This window comes from Cyprinus carpio, chromosome B12 (assembly GCF_018340385.1).
Source record: "Cyprinus carpio isolate SPL01 chromosome B12, ASM1834038v1, whole genome shotgun sequence".
Classification (NCBI taxonomy): domain Eukaryota; kingdom Metazoa; phylum Chordata; class Actinopteri; order Cypriniformes; family Cyprinidae; genus Cyprinus; species Cyprinus carpio.
The window spans coordinates 12172229-12190379 of record NC_056608.1 but is presented as its reverse complement, the minus strand read 5'-3'; positions in this window follow the sequence as shown (position 1 = coordinate 12190379).

Below are 18151 nucleotides of genomic sequence, written 5' to 3'. Positions count from 1 at the left end.
TAGAAAGGTGGTGGGTTACAACCAATCAGGGACCTGCATGTCTTGAACCGGGCCCTTCACCGGTTACCGTTCAAGATGTTGACACAGGAACGCTTCTTCGGGTGCATACAAGATTTGTTGTGTACTTCATGTGTTGACCCTTCTGCACCACAGACCATTGCTCTGGTTTGTGTCCAAAGGACGAGCATATTAGTAGGAGGTCCTGCCCTCCGGGCTGTCCCTGTCGCCCAGTGCCTTCACATAAGTTGCGGAGGCACCCCTTGTTCCCCTGAGAAGAACAGGGCAGTTGCATTCTCAACTACCTCAACGACTGGCTCATATTAGCTCAGTCTCAGGATTAGTTGTGTGAACACAGGGACTTGGTGCTCTCACACCCCAGCCAGTTTGGGCCTTTGGGTCAACTGGGAAAAGAGAAAACTTTCCCAGACGCAGAGGATTTCTTTTCTTGGTATGGAGCTGGACTCGGTCAAACAGACAGCACACCTCACACTGGAACATGCTCAGTTGGTGTTGAACTGCTTGAATACATTCAAGAGCAGGATGGCAGTCCCACTGAAACAGTTTCAGTGGCTCCTGGGGCATATGGCAGCTGCAGCGGCAGTCAGCCCACTGGGGCTGCTTCATATGAGATCACTTCAGCACTGGCTTCATGGCCAAGTCCCGAGGTGGGTGTGGCAACGTAGCACTCACCGGAATCCAAGTTACACCGACCTGCCGCCATCCTTCAACCTGTGGTCAGACCTTGTGTTTCTTCAGGCACCAGTGCCCCTAGAGCAGGTCTCCAGGCATGATGTGGTTCACAAGGACGCCTCTACCACCGGCTGGGGGGCCATGTTCGACAGGGTTGCAGTGTCAGGGGTTTGGACGGGGCCCCAGCTGCACTGGCAAATCAACTGTCTCGAGTTGCTGCCAGTCCGTCTTGCCTTGATCCATCTCAAAGTGTGCTTATGAGGCAAGCACGTACTAGTCCACATGGACAACACTGCGACCGTTGCATACATCAATCAACAAGGTGTTCTGTGCTCCCGTCGCATGTCGCAACTCACCCACTATCTCCTAATTTAGAGACAGAAGCATCTGAGGTTGCTTCGTGCTGTTCACATTCCTGGGCTGCACAACCGGGCATCCGACGAGCTGTCACGAGCTGTGCTCCCGGGAGAATGGAGACTCCATCCCCATACAGTTCAGCTGATTTGGAGACGTTTTTGGAGCCGCTCAGGTAGATCTGTTTGCCTCTTCAGAAACTTCTCACTGCCAGTTGAGGGAACACTCGGCCCGGACACAGTGGCACACTGCTGGCCCGGGGCCTTCGCATGTATGCGTTTCCCCTAGTGAGCTTTCTTGCACAGACACTGTGCAAGGTCTGGGAGGACGAGGAGCAAGTCCTGTTAGTGGCACCCTATTGGCCCACCTGGACCTGGTTCCCCAAACTAATGCTCCTCGTGACAGCCCCTCCCTGGCCAATTCCTCTGAGGAAGGATCTACTGATTCAGAGAAGGGGCACCCAATGGCACACACGTCCAGACCTCTGGAAACTTCATGTCTGGTCCCTGGATGGGACACGGAGGTTCTAGGTGACCTACCCCAAGAAATAGTTGACACCATCACTTCAGCGAGAGCACCGTGTACAAGACACGCTTTGAAGTTGAACCTGTCCATCAAGTGGTGTTCTTCTCACCGAGAAGACCCCTGAAGATGTCCGATCAGAGTCATGATGTCCTTTTTGCAGCAAGGGTTGGAGTGAAGGCTGTCTCCCTCCACCCTTAAAGTCTATGTCGCTGCGAATGCTGCTAACCATGACCCCGTAAAAGGGAAGTTGGTAGGGAAGCATGACCTGATCATCAGGTTCCTTAGGGGGCGAGAAGGCTAAATCCTCCACGGCCCCCCTCTATACCCTCTTGGGACCTGACTCTAGTGCTCACAGCACTCAGCAGGGCCCATTTGAGCCGTTGCAGACAGTCAAGCTGAAGTTTTTGTCAATGAAATCTCTGCGCTTACTTGCCCACTGGATAGTGGATGCCACCAACCTGGCTTATCAGGCACAGGGTGTTCCCTGCCTGTTCAGGTTGCGAGCTCACTCTACTAGAAGTGTTGCCTCCTCCTGGGCACTGGCTCATTGCCCCTCGCTGACAGATATTTGTAGAGCTGCAGGCTGGGCAACTCCCAACACGTTCGCTAGATTATATAGCTTTTGTGTGGACCCAGTATCCTCCTGTGTTCTCACTTCAAACCTGTAGAGTCCATATCGTAGACCTTGTCGAGCTCCTCTTTCCCCCATGGCAGCCAGACATGGCGGAGCATCCGGAGCCAGGCCCTCACTCGATGAATCCGTGAGAACCGGTAGAGGGCTGGGTTCGATATATAGAGACCTAAGTGGATCCCATATGTGTAAAGTCCATGGTATAGCCTCAGAGCCCGTGTTTCCCCGGCAGACTTCTGCCATTTCCAAGAGGGTTACAATCACCTCCAATTTTCCATATACACCTAAACGGATGTTCATATGTGTATTTGCTTCTGAAACCTCCTTTGGGAAGGATGGGCCATCCGCAGCGTCCCTGTTCCAAGTGAAATGGATACATTTTCCCAGTGTTATCCAGTCTTACTGAGTGGTAATGCCATAGCAGCAGTAGCTGGTCTTCTTGTGGTAAGCCCTGGCCTGTGCCAAAAAGTAGGGGCACAGGAGGCTTCCACAGGACACTGGAAGGGGCAGTGGCTATGGCCCTTTGGTAGGGATACCAATTCGTCATTCATCCGACGTGACGTCGAGAGTGAGTAACTGAAAGGGAATGTTCCAGTTACGTATGGTAACCATCGTTCCCTGTAGGAGGGAACAGAGACATCACGTCCCGTCACCATAGCTTCTGTACCACTGCTGAGCAGCTGGGTTACCAGCTCGGCTCCTCAGCGAAAACCTGAATATGTGCTGCACCTGCTGCCTACGTATACTCACACTGTGATCAGTGGCAGCTGGATGCAATAATTGCATGCCAATGTGCATTGGCTTGTTTAGTTTACACTCAAAGTTGATTGGTCTCTCTAAGCGAGATCCCAATTTGTCGGTCATCCGACATCTCCGTTCCCTCTTTCAGGGAACGAGGGTTACCATACGTAACCGAGATGGTTCTTAGCTTGCACCAATGAATGTTATATAAATCAGCATCGCTTTTACAAGAAAAAACATAATTTTATCCTCTCGGGTTTAACATAAACATAATTTTCTGCAGGAAGCTGCATGCCATTTCTTAAGTGTTTAAAATACGAAGTCTCAAAGGAGCAACCAAGAGCCAGAGACTTTCTGACAGCTGAATGAAACGTATTAAGTGTATTAAGTGTATAGCTGTAAAAGGACATGTTTTAAGAATATAAACATGGTTCATTTTGATTCCATGTGTCACGGTTCATGAATGCACCGTCTCCTGCTGGTTTGTGGTGACGTCATGTTAATTGTTTTCATGTGGGTGTTACCGCTGATCGGCTGATCAGCGGCATGTGCGGCTCGTTACATCAGCCTATATAATGCCTGGTCTTTCGTCTCTTGTTTGTCAGATCGTTGTGTGAGGTCCGCGTGGTGTATGTCTACTCGTTGTTCGGCGTTCCTGCCTCTTGCTCTGTTTCCTGTTCGGTCGTCACTGGATTACAACCTTGTTTACGGATATCTCGCCTTCACCCACTCCACCAACGCACTCAAGGGGAGTGTTTGTTCCTCACCATCTCCACCAACGCACTCAAGGGAATCGTCGGGTCTTCACCAGTTCTATCAGCGCACTCAAGGGAATCTACTCACCTGTCTGTGCTGCCATCAAAGTCCCTGCGTCATTCTCCAGGAGCCTGTCATCATCTCATAGTGTCAATAAACATCATTATTACTCGCAGTTGCCTCCTGTCCTTTATCACGCCGTGACAGAACGATCTGACCAACTTATGGAGGCAGCGAGTAATCAACCGTCTGCTCTGGAGGATTTCCTCAGCGCCAGTGTTCGGAGGATGGACTCCCAGGAGAGGAATCTTAACGACACTGGTCGCGCGGTTCAGGCTTTGGTGACGCAGGTGTCCGAGCTCACCCAACAGCTTCAGTTACTACGAGCTCCCACTGCGCCGCCCACACACCGCCCGTTCCGGCAGCCCCTTCGTAAGCCCCCTCCCAGCCGGAACCACGGCTCCCCATTCCGGAGTCATATTCGGGTGAGCCTAACTATTGTAGAGCTTTCTTGACCCGTTGTGACATGCACTTTTCCCTACAACCCAGAACCTTTGCCAATGAGAGAGCCAAGGTGGCATTTGTTCTCACATTGCTCACTGGGAGGGCGGCATTATGGGGAACGGCGGTGTGGGGGAGAACCAGGAGCCATGCTGCGCCTCGTTTCAGTCACTCTCCGCCGAGATGAGACGGGTCTTTGATCGGGCCGTCGCCGGGAGGGAGGCGGCCAGGAAGCTCGCGGAGCTACGGCAGCACGAGAGATCAGTCTCGGACTATTCCATCGAGTTCCGAACCCTGGCGGTAGAGTGTCATTGGAACGAGGAGGCGCAGTTGGACATGTTCCTGCATGGGCTGGCTGACCGCGTCCAGAAGGAGATCTACGCCCTGGACCTCCCCCCTTCACTGAATGGCCTGATCGAGCTGGCTCTGCGGGTCGACGCACGGCTGACGCGGATGGAGAGGCGGAGCTTACCCAGTTCCACATCGGGGCTCCAGCCTAACGTGCGGTCCAGCGGCGGGGGCGCGGCCACCCAGCCCCTCCGATCACGAGCCCATGCAGGTAGGGCGAGCTCGGCTTTCCCGGGAGGAGAAGGAGAGGCGGAGGTCCCTGGGCCTTTGCCTTTACTGCGGGGGAACCGGGCATCACGCTTACACCTGCCCGGTAAAAAGGCCAGGCCCGGTAGTACGTATGAGGCTACTATCGGGTGGGATCTCCGCCGAGAAGACCTCATCATCATCCACGCTCCTTTCCGGTAAGACTAAGGTGGGCAGCACAGACCCACAACTGTCAGGCACTACTGGACTCAGGGGCAGAAGGTAATTTCATGGACAGTACACTGGCACACAAACTTCACATTCCCCAGAGCCCTTCCTCACCACATCACGGTCCACGCCCTCAATGGACAGAAACTCCCAGTCATATCTCACGTCACTGAAGACATCACCCTCATCACATCAGGCAATCACACGGAAACCATTTCATTTCACATCCTTGACTCTCCCCTGGCACCCATAGTCCTCGGTCACCCCTGGCTCCTCCGCCACAACCCCAGGATAGACTGGTCCTCTAACTCTGTTCTGACTTGGTGTAAAGGATGTCATGAGTCTTGTTTAGTGTCTGCCTGTCCGTCTGTTTCTATGTCTGTGTGGCAGGAGGAGGCGGTGGATTTGTCTAACGTGCCCGCGGAGTACCTCCACCTGAAGGAAGTGTTCAGTAAGTCTTGTGCTGCTTCTCTTCCTCCGCATCGTCCCTACGACTGTGCCATAGAATTACTGTCGGGGTAAGTCTCCGCCTAAGGGCAAATTATATTCACTTTCGGTTCCAGAAAGGGAGGCTATGGAGAAATATATTTCTGATTCTCTAGCTTCCAAGTTCATCCGCCCTTCCTCTTCTCCAGCGGGGGCGGGGTTCTTTTTTGTGGGAAAGAAGGACGGATCACTGCGACCTTGTATCGATTACCGGGGACTGAACGACATCACGGTCAAGAATACTTATCCTTTGCCGTTGATGTCTTCAGCCTTCGAGAGGTTGCAGGGATCGTCGATCTTCACAAAACTGGACTTACGTAATGCTTATCATTTGGTCCGCATCAGGGAGGGGGATGAATGGAAGACCGCTTTTAATACCCCCAGGGGGCACTTTGAATATTTGGTCATGCCCTTCGGGCTTTCCAACTCCCCAGCGGTCTTCCAGGCACTCGTCAACGACGTGCTGCGAGATATGATTGATCAGTTCATATATGTCTACCTGGACGACATATTGATTTTTTTCTTCTTCTCTCCAGGAACATGTGCAGCACGTTCGACGAGTGCTTCAGAGGTTGCTAGAGAATGGGCTTTTTGTCAAGGCAGAGAAATGCGAGTTTCATGCACAGTCAGTTCCATTTTTGGGGTATATCGTGTCGACTGAGGGAATACGCATGGATCCCGAGAAGATTAAGGCTGTGGTAGAGTGGCCAAGTCCAGATTCCCGTAAGGCCCTACAGAGGTTTCTGGGGTTCGCCAACTTCTATCGGCGGTTTATTTCGCAACTTCAGCCAACTAGCCGCACCTCTGACCGCCTTGACCTCCACCAAAACTACGTTCAGGTGGTCAGACACAGCCGAGGCTGTGTTTGCCAAAATGAAGAGCTGCTTTGTTTCAGCCCCGATCTTAATAACCCCTGACCCATCACGTCAGTTTGTGGTGGAGGTCGATGCGTCGGAGGTGGGGGGTAGGAGCGGTGTTATCTCAGCGTTCTTCCTCAGACGACAAGGTCCACCCTTGCGCGTATTTTTTCTTATCGTTTATCTCCAGCCGAACGTAATTACGATATTGGTAACCGAGAGTTGTTGGCAGTCAAGATGGCATTGGAGGAGTGGCGCCACTGGTTAGAGGGTTCGGGGGTTCCTTTTATTGTATGGACTGACCACAAGAACTTAGAATATATTAGTACGGCTAAAAGGTTGAACTCCAGGCAGGCTCGGTGGGCACTTTTTTTCGGACGTTTTGATTTTACTATCTCGTACCGCCCGGGTTCCAAGAACATTAAACCCGATTCTTTATCACGTATTTTTGACCGTTCCGAACGCCCGTCCACTCCCGAGTGTATTTTTCCTGAGACATTAGTGGTCTCCACACTCACATGGGAGATCGAATCGAAGGTTAAGACTGCCTTAGAAGGGGTAATGCCTCCGCCCGGGTGCCCACCGAATCGCTTATTTGTGCCGGAGGGATTACGGTCCAACGTTATCCAGTGGGGACATTGTTCTAATGTGGCTTGTCATCCAGGAGTTAACCGTACTAAGTTTTTGGTCAAGCAACGATTCTGGTGGCCATTGATGGCTCGCGACATTCACAGTTTTGTGTTGGCTTGCTCGGTTTGTGCCACTGGTAAGACTTCCAATCGACCTCCTGATGGGTTACTTCAACCGCTGCCGGTGCCTTCGAGACCCTGGTCCCACATCGCTCTAGATTTTATCACCGCCCCTCCCGCCCTCCCAGGGCAACACGGTAGTTTTGACCGTGGTGGACCGGTTCTCGAAGGCGGCCCACTTTATTCCCTTGCCCAAAATACCCTCAGCCAAGGAGACAGCGGTGGCCGTTGTAGATCACGTCTTTCGGTTACATGGCCTCCCGATAGACGTGGTGTCCGACAGGGGACCCCAATTTGTGTCCAAATTTTGGCGAGAATTCTGTAGATTACTGGGGGCGACTGTAAGTCTGTCCTCAGGGTTTCATCCCCAGAGCAATGGTCAAACCGAGAGAGCCAACCAAGATTTGGAAAGGGTGTTGCGATGTTTGGTTTCCAAGAATCCTTCCTCCTGGAGCCAACAATTGTCGATGGTGGAGTACGCCCACAATACCTTACCCATATCAGCTACGGGCCTATCACCATTTGAATGTAGTGTAGGTTACCAGCCACCTGTTTTTCCCAGTCTGGAATCCGAAGTCGCGGTCCCCTCCGTTCACGCCTTCGTCCAGAGGTGTCACCGCACTTGGACTAGAGCCCGCGAGACTCTACTCCAAGTGGGGGCGCGCACCAAGGCTAAAGCCGATCGCCACCGGTCTAGGCCTCCCGTATACGTCGTGGGTCAAAAGGTGTGGCTTTCTACTAAGAATATTCCTCTCCGCTCCGTATCTAATAAATTGGCTCCCAAATTTATTGGCCCGTTTACTGTCACCACCAAGATCATTAGTCCGGTGGCAGTCCGCCTCAAACTCCCTCCAGCGTACAGGAGAATTCATCCCGCCTTTCATGTGTCAAAGATCAAACCCGTTTTTTCATTCCCCCATTAATCCGCCTACCCCGGTTCCCCCCCCGCCGCGACTCGTAGATGGGGAGACCACTTATTCGGTCAATCGCATTCTGGACTCTAGACGGAGGGGACGCGGTTTCCAGTACTTGGTGGACTGGGAAGGTTACGGTCCGGAGGAGAGAAGTTGGGTACCTGCTAGGGACATCCTGGATCACTCTCTTATCGATGATTACAATCGACAGGTAAGGGGTTCTGGGGACGCCAGGAGGCGTCCTTAGGAGGTGGGGTACTGTCACGGTTCATGAATGCACCGTCTCCTGCTGGTTTGTGGTGACGTCATGTTAATTGTTTTCATGTGGGTGTTACCGCTGATCGGCTGATCAGCGGCAGGTGCGGCTCGTTACATCAGCCTATATAATGCCTGGTCTTTCGTCTCTTGTTTGTCAGATCGTTGTGTGAGGTCCGCGTGGTGTATGTCTACTCGTTGTTCGGCGTTCCTGCCTCTTGCTCTGTTTCCTGTTCGGTCGTCACTGGATTACAACCTTGCTTACGGATATCTCGCCTTCACCCACTCCACCAACGCACTCAAGGGGAGTGTTTGTTCCTCACCATCTCCACCAACGCACTCAAGGGAATCGTCGGGTCTTCACCAGTTCTATCAGCGCACTCAAGGGAATCTACTCACCTGTCTGTACTGCCATCAAAGTCCCTGCGTCATTCTCCAGGAGCCTGTCATCATCTCATAGTGTCAATAAACATCATTATTACTCGCAGTTGCCTCCTGTCCTTTATTTGTATATCACAATAAGAAAAAGGACATGTTTTAAGAATATAAACATGGTTCATTTTGATTCCATGTTGAGTACTATATAAATCAGCATCGCTTTTACAAGAAAAACAGTGATTTTATCCTCTCGGGTTTAACATAAACATAATTTTCTGCAGGAAGCTGCATGCCATTTCTTAAGTGATTAAAATGTGAAATCTCAAAGGAGCAACCAAGAGCCAGAGACTTTCTGACAGCTGAATGAAGTGTATTTGGTCATTTTCTAAATCCTTTAATTATTAAATATGGCCACTGGAAAGAAGATAGCATCAGCTTTTAAAAAAACAAGAAAGAAAATCCCATTTCTGCATTTTCCATAGGGAAACAAAGAAAGAGATTAAAGGAAAGAACTGATCTTGGTGCATCTTAATTACCATGATTTACAGGCACAGGGAAATTATCTTAATAACTCTGTTCAACAGCTTTAAAACAAATGCATTATGCTCAGGCACAAAATATGACTGCAATCTTGTGGTTATGATTGAAATCACTTCATAAACTCTTACATGAAAATTCAGTATGCATTTTAAATGGCAAACTGTCATAACCTCCCACCTGACCTAAATTATCTCTGTGGGTTTACACTGTGTGTCATCTTAACCTTTGACGGATATGCGTTTCTGTGAGATACAGTACTAGAGTAGTAATCTTATTAGAGGCTGTATGCTCATTCATACAACAATGCACACAAACACAAAATCACATAAGGTCATAGATACACAAGATTTATCATGCAGCCATCTTATTCAGGCAACAGAATTCAGAAGGAATACTCAATTTTACCCACAAGACCTGAATATGGGTTCTGCTTGGTTGTCATGCATTAACTGGTCATAACAGGGTGAGAAATATGAAAGAGAAACTCTGCTATACAGACTAGTCTAAGCAGAAACCCCCCTAACCCTTTTCTTGGTTTCCACTGTTTGTTTAAAGTCCATCTTGTGACTAGTCATGCTAAAAGTAATTACTGTAATTTAAACATACCATAGAAAAATAATAGGTAATCTCATATATTTTTTTTCCAAGAATATTTAATTTTATCAGGGTGACTGGTGATGAAGTCACATTTAAAAGACAAAATCATTTTAAACGTGACTAATAGATTCAATTATCAATCATTATGCTGATCCTCTTGATTCCCCTTTTTTGTTATTAGCATCTTTTTTCAGATTTACAGGTAAGATTTAACAAATATAGTGATGAACATCAAGATGATTAAAGTAAAAAAGATATTTAAAAAAATGTGTGTAATTTAGTGTCTTAGGTTTCTATAAAGAATAAAGATATACAATTTTTAAACATAAACATAGATCAATTTTATTTAAATGTTAATACTTACCCATTTTTGTAAGCACACCATGTTTGTCCTGTACTGTAGTTTATTCTGATACTGTAGCTTTAGATACACCAAAGCTGTTTTATCTATTTATATTTGGATGGTGCTACTCTTTCAATAGACTGAGCATACTAAGCTATATGTTTTACAGTAATAATTATCATAACAGTTATCCCTGGGTTTTGGCTTTCTGAAACTTTGTTGTTTTAAACAACAGTAAACCTTGGCATGTCCACACACACTGTCCCATGGTCAGTTGGTCAAATAATAAAGTATGGTAAAGGCAGCACTCCAACACAACAAAAGGTTATCAGTGTTATTTGGTTTTATGCTTTAAGTTTCAAAAAGCCAACATGACAAAAAAAATTATCCTGTGGGGAAAATATTTTTATGATCGACTGCCTATTTTTTACGTTTGCCCACTTACAAAGAAATGTAGGGTCTGTAATTTTTATGCTAGGTTTATTTTAACAGATAGAGACAGACTATCAACCAGACAATCCAGAAAAAAACACATTATATAAAGGTTAGAAACTGATTTGCATTTCATTGAGTGAAATAAGTATTTGATCCCCTACCAGCCAGCAAGAATTCTGGCTCCCACAGATTGGATATGTGCCCATGTGGAACACAGATTAGTCCTTCCACTTTAAGAAGCTACTTCTAATGTCAGCTCGTTAGGTGTATAAGACACCTGTCCACACAATCTGTATCTTCCATTCCAACCTCTCACACCACCATGGGCAACACCAAAGAGCTGTTAAAGGATGTCAGAGACAAGATTGTAGATCTGCACAAGGCTTGAATGGGCTACAAGACCTTGGTGAGAAGGAGACAACTGTTGGTGTGATTATTCGAAAATGGAAGACATACAAAACAACAATCAGTCGGCCTTGGTCTGGAGCTCTATGCCAGATCTAGCCTCATAGGGTAAGGATGAACATGAGAAAGGTGAGCAATTAGCCCTGAACTACACGGGAGGAGCTTGTTAACCTGTTAACCAGCACCCCCCATTATGGGACTAACAGCTGAAAATGCCCTACCTAACTTAAAATTGCAACAGTTCCTGACTTCAGTGAGCTACACACACAATTTTGGTGTGTTTGGAAAGAAGACCCTCTGGGCCTTACTATCCATCATCCAGAGTAAATAATGCTCAAAAAGATAAAAAGTTATAGACACTGAAGTGCCTTGAAAAAAAACTTGTACCACAAAGTTTTTTTTTGTTTTTTTTTTTATCATATAAATATACATGAAATTAGTCCTGGAGCAATCCAAAAAAGTAATGGGCTGAAAATCAAATGTCTCATGAGATTCTATTTCAAATCTGAAGAAGATACCATGAAAAATTTGATTCCTGCAACCATTTTTCTGATACTATGTCTAGTCCAAAGTTAATGATCTTATGGTATCTGGGACCATAGTCACCAAGCAAAACAAACGTAGGTAACACACTATGCCACAATGGACTAAAGTCCTGCAGTGCCCGCAAGGTCCCCTTGCTCAAGAAGGCACATGTACAGGCCCGTTTAAAGTTTCCCAAATAACATCTAAATTATTCAGAGAAACCTTCCGAAAAAGTACTGAAATAATATCAGAACAAAAATTAAAACATTAACTTTACTCACCCTGTTTGGAGGAAGAGAAATGCTGACTATGACCCCAAGAACACCATCCCTACAGTCAAGCATGGAGGTGGAAACATTATGCTTTGGGGCTGTTTTTCTGCTAATGGTACAGGATGACTTCACCACATTGAGGGGCAAATGGACAGGGCCATGTACTGTAAAATCTTAGACGAGAACCTCCTTCCCTCAGCCAGAACACTGAAGATGGGTCATGGATGGGTCTTCCAGCATGACAGTGACCCGAAAAATACTGCCAAGGCAACAAAGGAGTGGCTCAAGAAGAAAAACTTTAAGGTAATGGAGTGGCCTAGCCAGTCTCCAGACCTCAATCCTATAGAAAATCTGTGAAGGGAGCTGAAACTTCGAGTTGCCTAAATGACAGCCAGAGAGGATCTGTAAAGAGGAGTGGACCAAAATCCCTCCTGAGATGTGTGCAAACCTAATGACCAACTACAAAAAATGTCTTACCTCTGTGCTTGCCAACAAAGGGTTTCTACACCAAGTACTAAGTCATGTTTTTCTGTGGGATCAAATACTTATTTCAATCACTGAAATGCAAATCAGTTTCTAACCTTTATATAATGTGTTTTTTTTTTCTAGATTTTTTGGTTGATATTCTGTCTCTACATGTTAAAATAAACCTACCATAAAAATTACAGACTTACAAAATCAGCAGGGGATCAAATAAATATTTTCCCCACTGTAAAAGGTGTCCATATCCATAATTCCCAGATGATGAAGTTTTGTAAATACTTAGCTGTTAATTAACATGAGAACGTCTCGGTTACGTATGTAACCCTTGTTCCCTGAGGGAGGGAATGGAGACGTCACGCACTCAACGACCAATTGTGATGAGTGGGGTGGGGCCGAGAGACGTGGGAACGGAGCAAGACCAGTGGAGTAATTGAAAATGAGCGACACCTGCACCACTCACCGGTCTCTCATCCTTCACTGTCGTTACTCCTCCTCTTATCCTTCCGGAGCTTCTCTGTGGGACTCGAGACCAGTGAGTGGGATCTCGCCAGAAAGAACAATCCACTTCAAATGTAACTAAACAAGCCAATGCACATTGGCATGCGATTATTGCATCCAACTGCTGCTGATCACAGTGTGTATTAGAGGCAGCAGGTGCACTGCATTCATTCATGCTTTCACTGAGGAGCCGAGCCGGTGACCCCGCAACTCAGCGGTTGCACAGCGATGGGATGTGACATCTCCGTTCACTCCCTCAGGGAACGAGGGTTACATATGTAACCTGAGACGTTCCCTTTCAGTCAGTCACTCTCGACGTCACATCGGTTAAGACCAACGAACTGGGATCCCTACCAACATGCCACAGGTGCTGCCCCCTCTAGTGCCCTGTGTAGGCCTCCTGATCCTTCCTATAAGGTAGAGAATAGGACCAGGGTCTTCACAGAGAAGGTTGACTACAGTTGTTCCACACAACCCAACATTAGGACTTGGATAACACTGGGAAGAGGACACACACTATGGATTCATCTCTTCCCAGAGGGGGTTAAGTGACATATACTCACGTGGAGTAACCCCGAGGGGTCCTACTGCATATGGAAGTCTCTGAGATGGCTCATGGATGAATTATTTAGAGACGGCAGAACATGGTCTGCCAGGGGAAACATGGCCTTAGTATCTGTACCATGGAAATACACATATGGGATCCAAACTGGGTCACTCATATGGGCACTAGCTTCACACCAGATTTCAGGAATTAATTGGTTGAAAGACCTGGTGCCAGAGTGCTGGAGGACTCGACAGGGTCTGCCTGGTTAGGGGACTCTCTGGAGACACCACAAGCCGACTCTACTCCACTACCCGTTTGTGGTGAGAACACAGGAGGAAACCGGTTCGACACACAGGCTATAGAACCTAGCGAACGTGTTAGGAGTTGCCCAGCCCGCAGCTCTACAAATGTCTGCTAGCGAGGCACCAAGAGCCAGCACCCAAAACGATGCAACACCCCTAGTAAAGTGAGTATGCAGCCTGAGTGGGAAGGGCACACCTTGTGCTTCATAGGCCAAGGGGATGGCATCCACTATCCAGTGGGCCATCCTCTGCTTGGAGACAGCCTTCCCCATCTTCTGTCCCCCATAACAGACAAAGAGCTGTTCTGAGATCCTAAAGCTCTGAGTTCTGTCCACATACTGTTGCAGTGCATGTACAGGACAGAGCAAAGCTAGGGCTGGGTCTGCCTCATCCAGGGGCAGCGCTTGCAGGTTCACTGCCTGGTCCCTGAACGGGGTGGTAGGAACCTTGGGCACATAGCCGGGCCGGGGTCTCAGTGTTGCAATGGAATCAACCGGCCCAAACTAAAGGCACGATTCATCGAGCAAAAATTACTGCAGGTCCCCTACACCCTCTTGATCGAGGGTGAAGGGGGCAGTTTGTAGGGCTTTTAGCACCAATGCCAAATTCCAAGAGGGCAGGGAGAAAGGCCTAGGAGGATTTAACCTTCTGGCCCCCCTAAGAAACCTGACGACCAGATCATGCTACCCCACCGACCTCCCCTCTATGGGGTCGTGATGGGCTAAAATAGCAGCAACGTAAACCTTAAGGGTGGAGGGTGACAGCCTATGCTTCAACCCTTGCTGCAAGATGGAAAGCACGACTCTGATCGAACACCTCCGGGGGTCCTCCTGGTGGGAGGAACACCATTCGACGAACAGGTTCCACTTCAGCGCATAGGCCTGTCTTGTGGACAGATCACTAGCTGAAGTGATAGTGAAAGCTACCTCCTGGGGTAGGTCACTTAGAACCTCCGTGTCCTGTCCAGGGACCACACATAGAGTTTCCACAGGTCTGGATGCGGATGCCTAAGGGTGCTCCGTCTCTGAGAAAGCAGATCCTTCCTCAAAGGAATTGGCCAGGGAGAGGCTGTCGTGAGGATCATTAGTTCTGGGAACCAGGTCCTGTTGGACCAATATGGAGCCACTAACAAGACCTGCTCCTCGTCCTCCCTGACTTTGCACAGTGTCTGTGCAAGCAGGCTCACTGGGGGGAACGCATATTTGCGCATGCCCTGGGGCCAGCTGTGTGCCAGTGCGTCCATGCCGAGCGTTGCCTCGGTTAGGGAGTAGAACCACTGGCAGTGGGTGGTTTCTGGAGATGCAAACAGGTCTACCTGAGCAACTCCGAACCGTCCTCAGATCAGCTGAACCGCCTGGGGGTGGAGTCTCCACTCTTCTGGAATTGCTGCTCAAGACAGATCGTCAGCTGCCTGACTGAACACTCCTGGGATGTGGATGACACGAAACGACATCATACACACATGAAACCACAAGATCATCAGGCCGACTACTTGCGACATGCAATTGGAGCTTAAACTGACTTGCCGGTTGAGATACACCATGGTCGCAGTGTTGTCCATGCAGACCAGAACTTCCCTGCCCTGAAGGCACCATCTGAGGCGGCTCAGGGCAAGGCGTACTGCTAGCAACTCGAGGCAATTGATATGCCAATGCAGTCTCTTTAGACCCAGAGACTGAGGAAACCATTCTTTTGTTTAACCCTCTGGAGTCGATTAACGCGTATACGCGTTTTGGGGTATTTTCTCCTGATAACCCCGAAAAGAACTTAAATTACACTTTCAGTTTTGATTGTACAGATAAGAGCAATACATCAATCGAATCTGTAAAGGGTCTACTTTTTTTTGTATACAGACATAATACCAACAAAACTTTGTGCACTTATAAAATAAAGATAACAAACAAGGAGTGCTGTCTGCAGCCTTTGTCTGCGCTGATCTTCAGTTACAAACGCGTCATTAAAATGAACTGTAACTCAGTGAATACTCAACACAGAGACATGAGAGAGATATCTATGGAAAGCCTGCCATGTCTACTTTTAAACTAAACAAGTGCTGCCAAAAACAAATATTCTGTGATAAAGTAATCCATATGAAAACAACGCGATGTCCGTTTTTCACGTCTCCCTTCATTATCTTCTAATGCGACCACGCCCCCGCGCTGAACGCGCTTTTGAGATTCAAATGTTTCACTGAAGCTCGCGGCTTTTGAAAACGCCCACACAACAGAAGACAACGCAGCGAGACTGTTCTTCAAGTTTTTTTTTTTATTTTACTGTTTGCTTCGCGATGAGAGGAATAAGACATAATTCACCCCAAAAAGATGTGATGTGGTTGAGGATTTGAGATTTGGATTTCCTCAGAAAAAAAGAACGAAGCACTTTATTCAGCAGAGATCATAAACATGAGTAAGTCTCTTTTTATTTATTTATATACTTGTACTAGTTTTCACATAACGTGTAAACATTTTACTAGTTAGACTTTTTCCAAAGACTTTTTCCAAACTATAATTCCTGACTAAATGTATAATCAAGTGAAATATTATGAAGTTTCAATAACAATATACACTACTATACCATTCAAAAGCTTGATGTAAATAATATAAATGTAACAATAAATGTAACTGTAACAAATGTAACAATCATTGCTGTTCTTTCAATTTATCCCCCCTAAAAAAACCTAAAAAAAAAAAAATATTCTCAGCTCTTTTCAACATTAATAATAATAATAATAATAATAATAATAATAATAATAATAATAATAATAATAATAATAATAAATAATAATGATGATGATGATGATATAATAACAATAAATGTTTTTTTTTTTTTTGTAGAAAATAAGATTGTTAAACGGATTTCTGAAGGATTGTGTGACTGGAGTAATGATGCAAAAAATTCAGTTTGAAAGTCACCTTTGATTGTTTCTAATAAACTGTTTATCTGCACTCACAAGTGAATATTAAATTATGTTGTGGGATAATTAAATATATTCTAAATATATTCTTTCTTGTAACTCTTCCCTCTCAGTGACACAGCTGACTGAATGGCTCATTATGCAGCTCATTATGCAGGCCTTTGTCTTCTCAGGTGTGAATTCATGATAGTTGACGCCTACTCGCATATGACTTTTACCAACAAAAAGTGTCTTAGAAAATTTTAATCAATATATTGTTTTCTGTAAGTGAGTAAACAAGATGATTTTCACATCATTTAGAAAAACAAATTCTAGTCTACAAGCTCCAGTTCTCAAAATTCCTGGGAACCAATTTTCTGTATGTGTTTTTTTATTGCCTTATTCAAGTGATTTAACATTTTTAGTTTTTCACTAACCACGCATAACATTTTTTTCTCAAAAACACAATCATGTACATACACGCTACTCACATATTATTATAGCCTAGTTTGTGCTGATTACAGTGAGATTAGACTTTAGCCATTTAGATATTTATAAGAAACTGAAAAAAGCACAAATGTCAGGGCATGACAAAACTTCTCGGCAGACAAAAATACCCTTAGACTCCAGAGGGTTAACATTTTTAGTTTTTCACTAACCACGCATAACTTTTTTTTTCTCAAAAACACAATCATGTACATACATGCTGCTCACATATTATTATAGCCTAGTTTGTGCTGATTACAGTGAGATTAGACTTTAGCCATTTAGATATTTATAAGAAACTGAAAAAAGCACAAATGTCAGGGCATTTAGACTCCAGAGGGTTAAAAAGACACGATCACCCATGTTGTTCTTTTAGAGAAATGCTCTTTTGCACTAAAGCACGCAGGGGAGCTAGCCACTGCACACTCTTGGTGTGGCTGTCTGCACAAAGATGATTTTCTGTTCTCCCTGTGTGACCATGACCTCCGTTGCCGTGCTGTGACGCCACACTCACTGGCTCTCTGCTTTGCAACACCGAAGTAGAGAACCGTAGTGATGCACTACCGCACAGCTCCAGAGCGAAAGGATGAATGAATGCGGTGCACCTGCTGCCTCTTATACTCACGCTGTGATCAGCAGCAGCTGGATGCAATAATTGCATGCCAATGTGCATTGGCTCATTTAGTTACACTCAAAGTGGATTGGTCTCTCTGGCGAGATCTCAATTCGTCAGTCATCACTGACGTGACGTCGAGAGTGACCAACTGAAAGGCAACTATAAGACACTATTCTTTAGAATAATTTCCATTTTGAAAAGCTCTACAATTTTTATTTTATAAAAATCAAATTTTATTTTATTTTATTTTATTTTTTATTTTATTTTTTTGTTTGTTTGTAAATGTTGGCTGATTAGCTAAGATATAATAGCCTAAATGGTTTGATTGGTTAAGAATTTTAACATTGAATAACTTGTTATACACATTTATGGTTACACTTAATAATAATTAAAATTCCAAAATCATTGCAAAATGGTTGCAATAAATATTTCACTTGTTCTCTGTGTTTTTTCCTCACTATTTGTTTTTGATGTGAAGTAATTTGCTGCCCTCTAAAACATTTAATTTGTTAAACACTTTGTATTCCTCCCAGAAGGCACTGCTGATCTCAAAATTTTAACTCCAGATCAGACAACTTTGAAGCCCAAGTGCCTTCTTTTACCCTTTCTA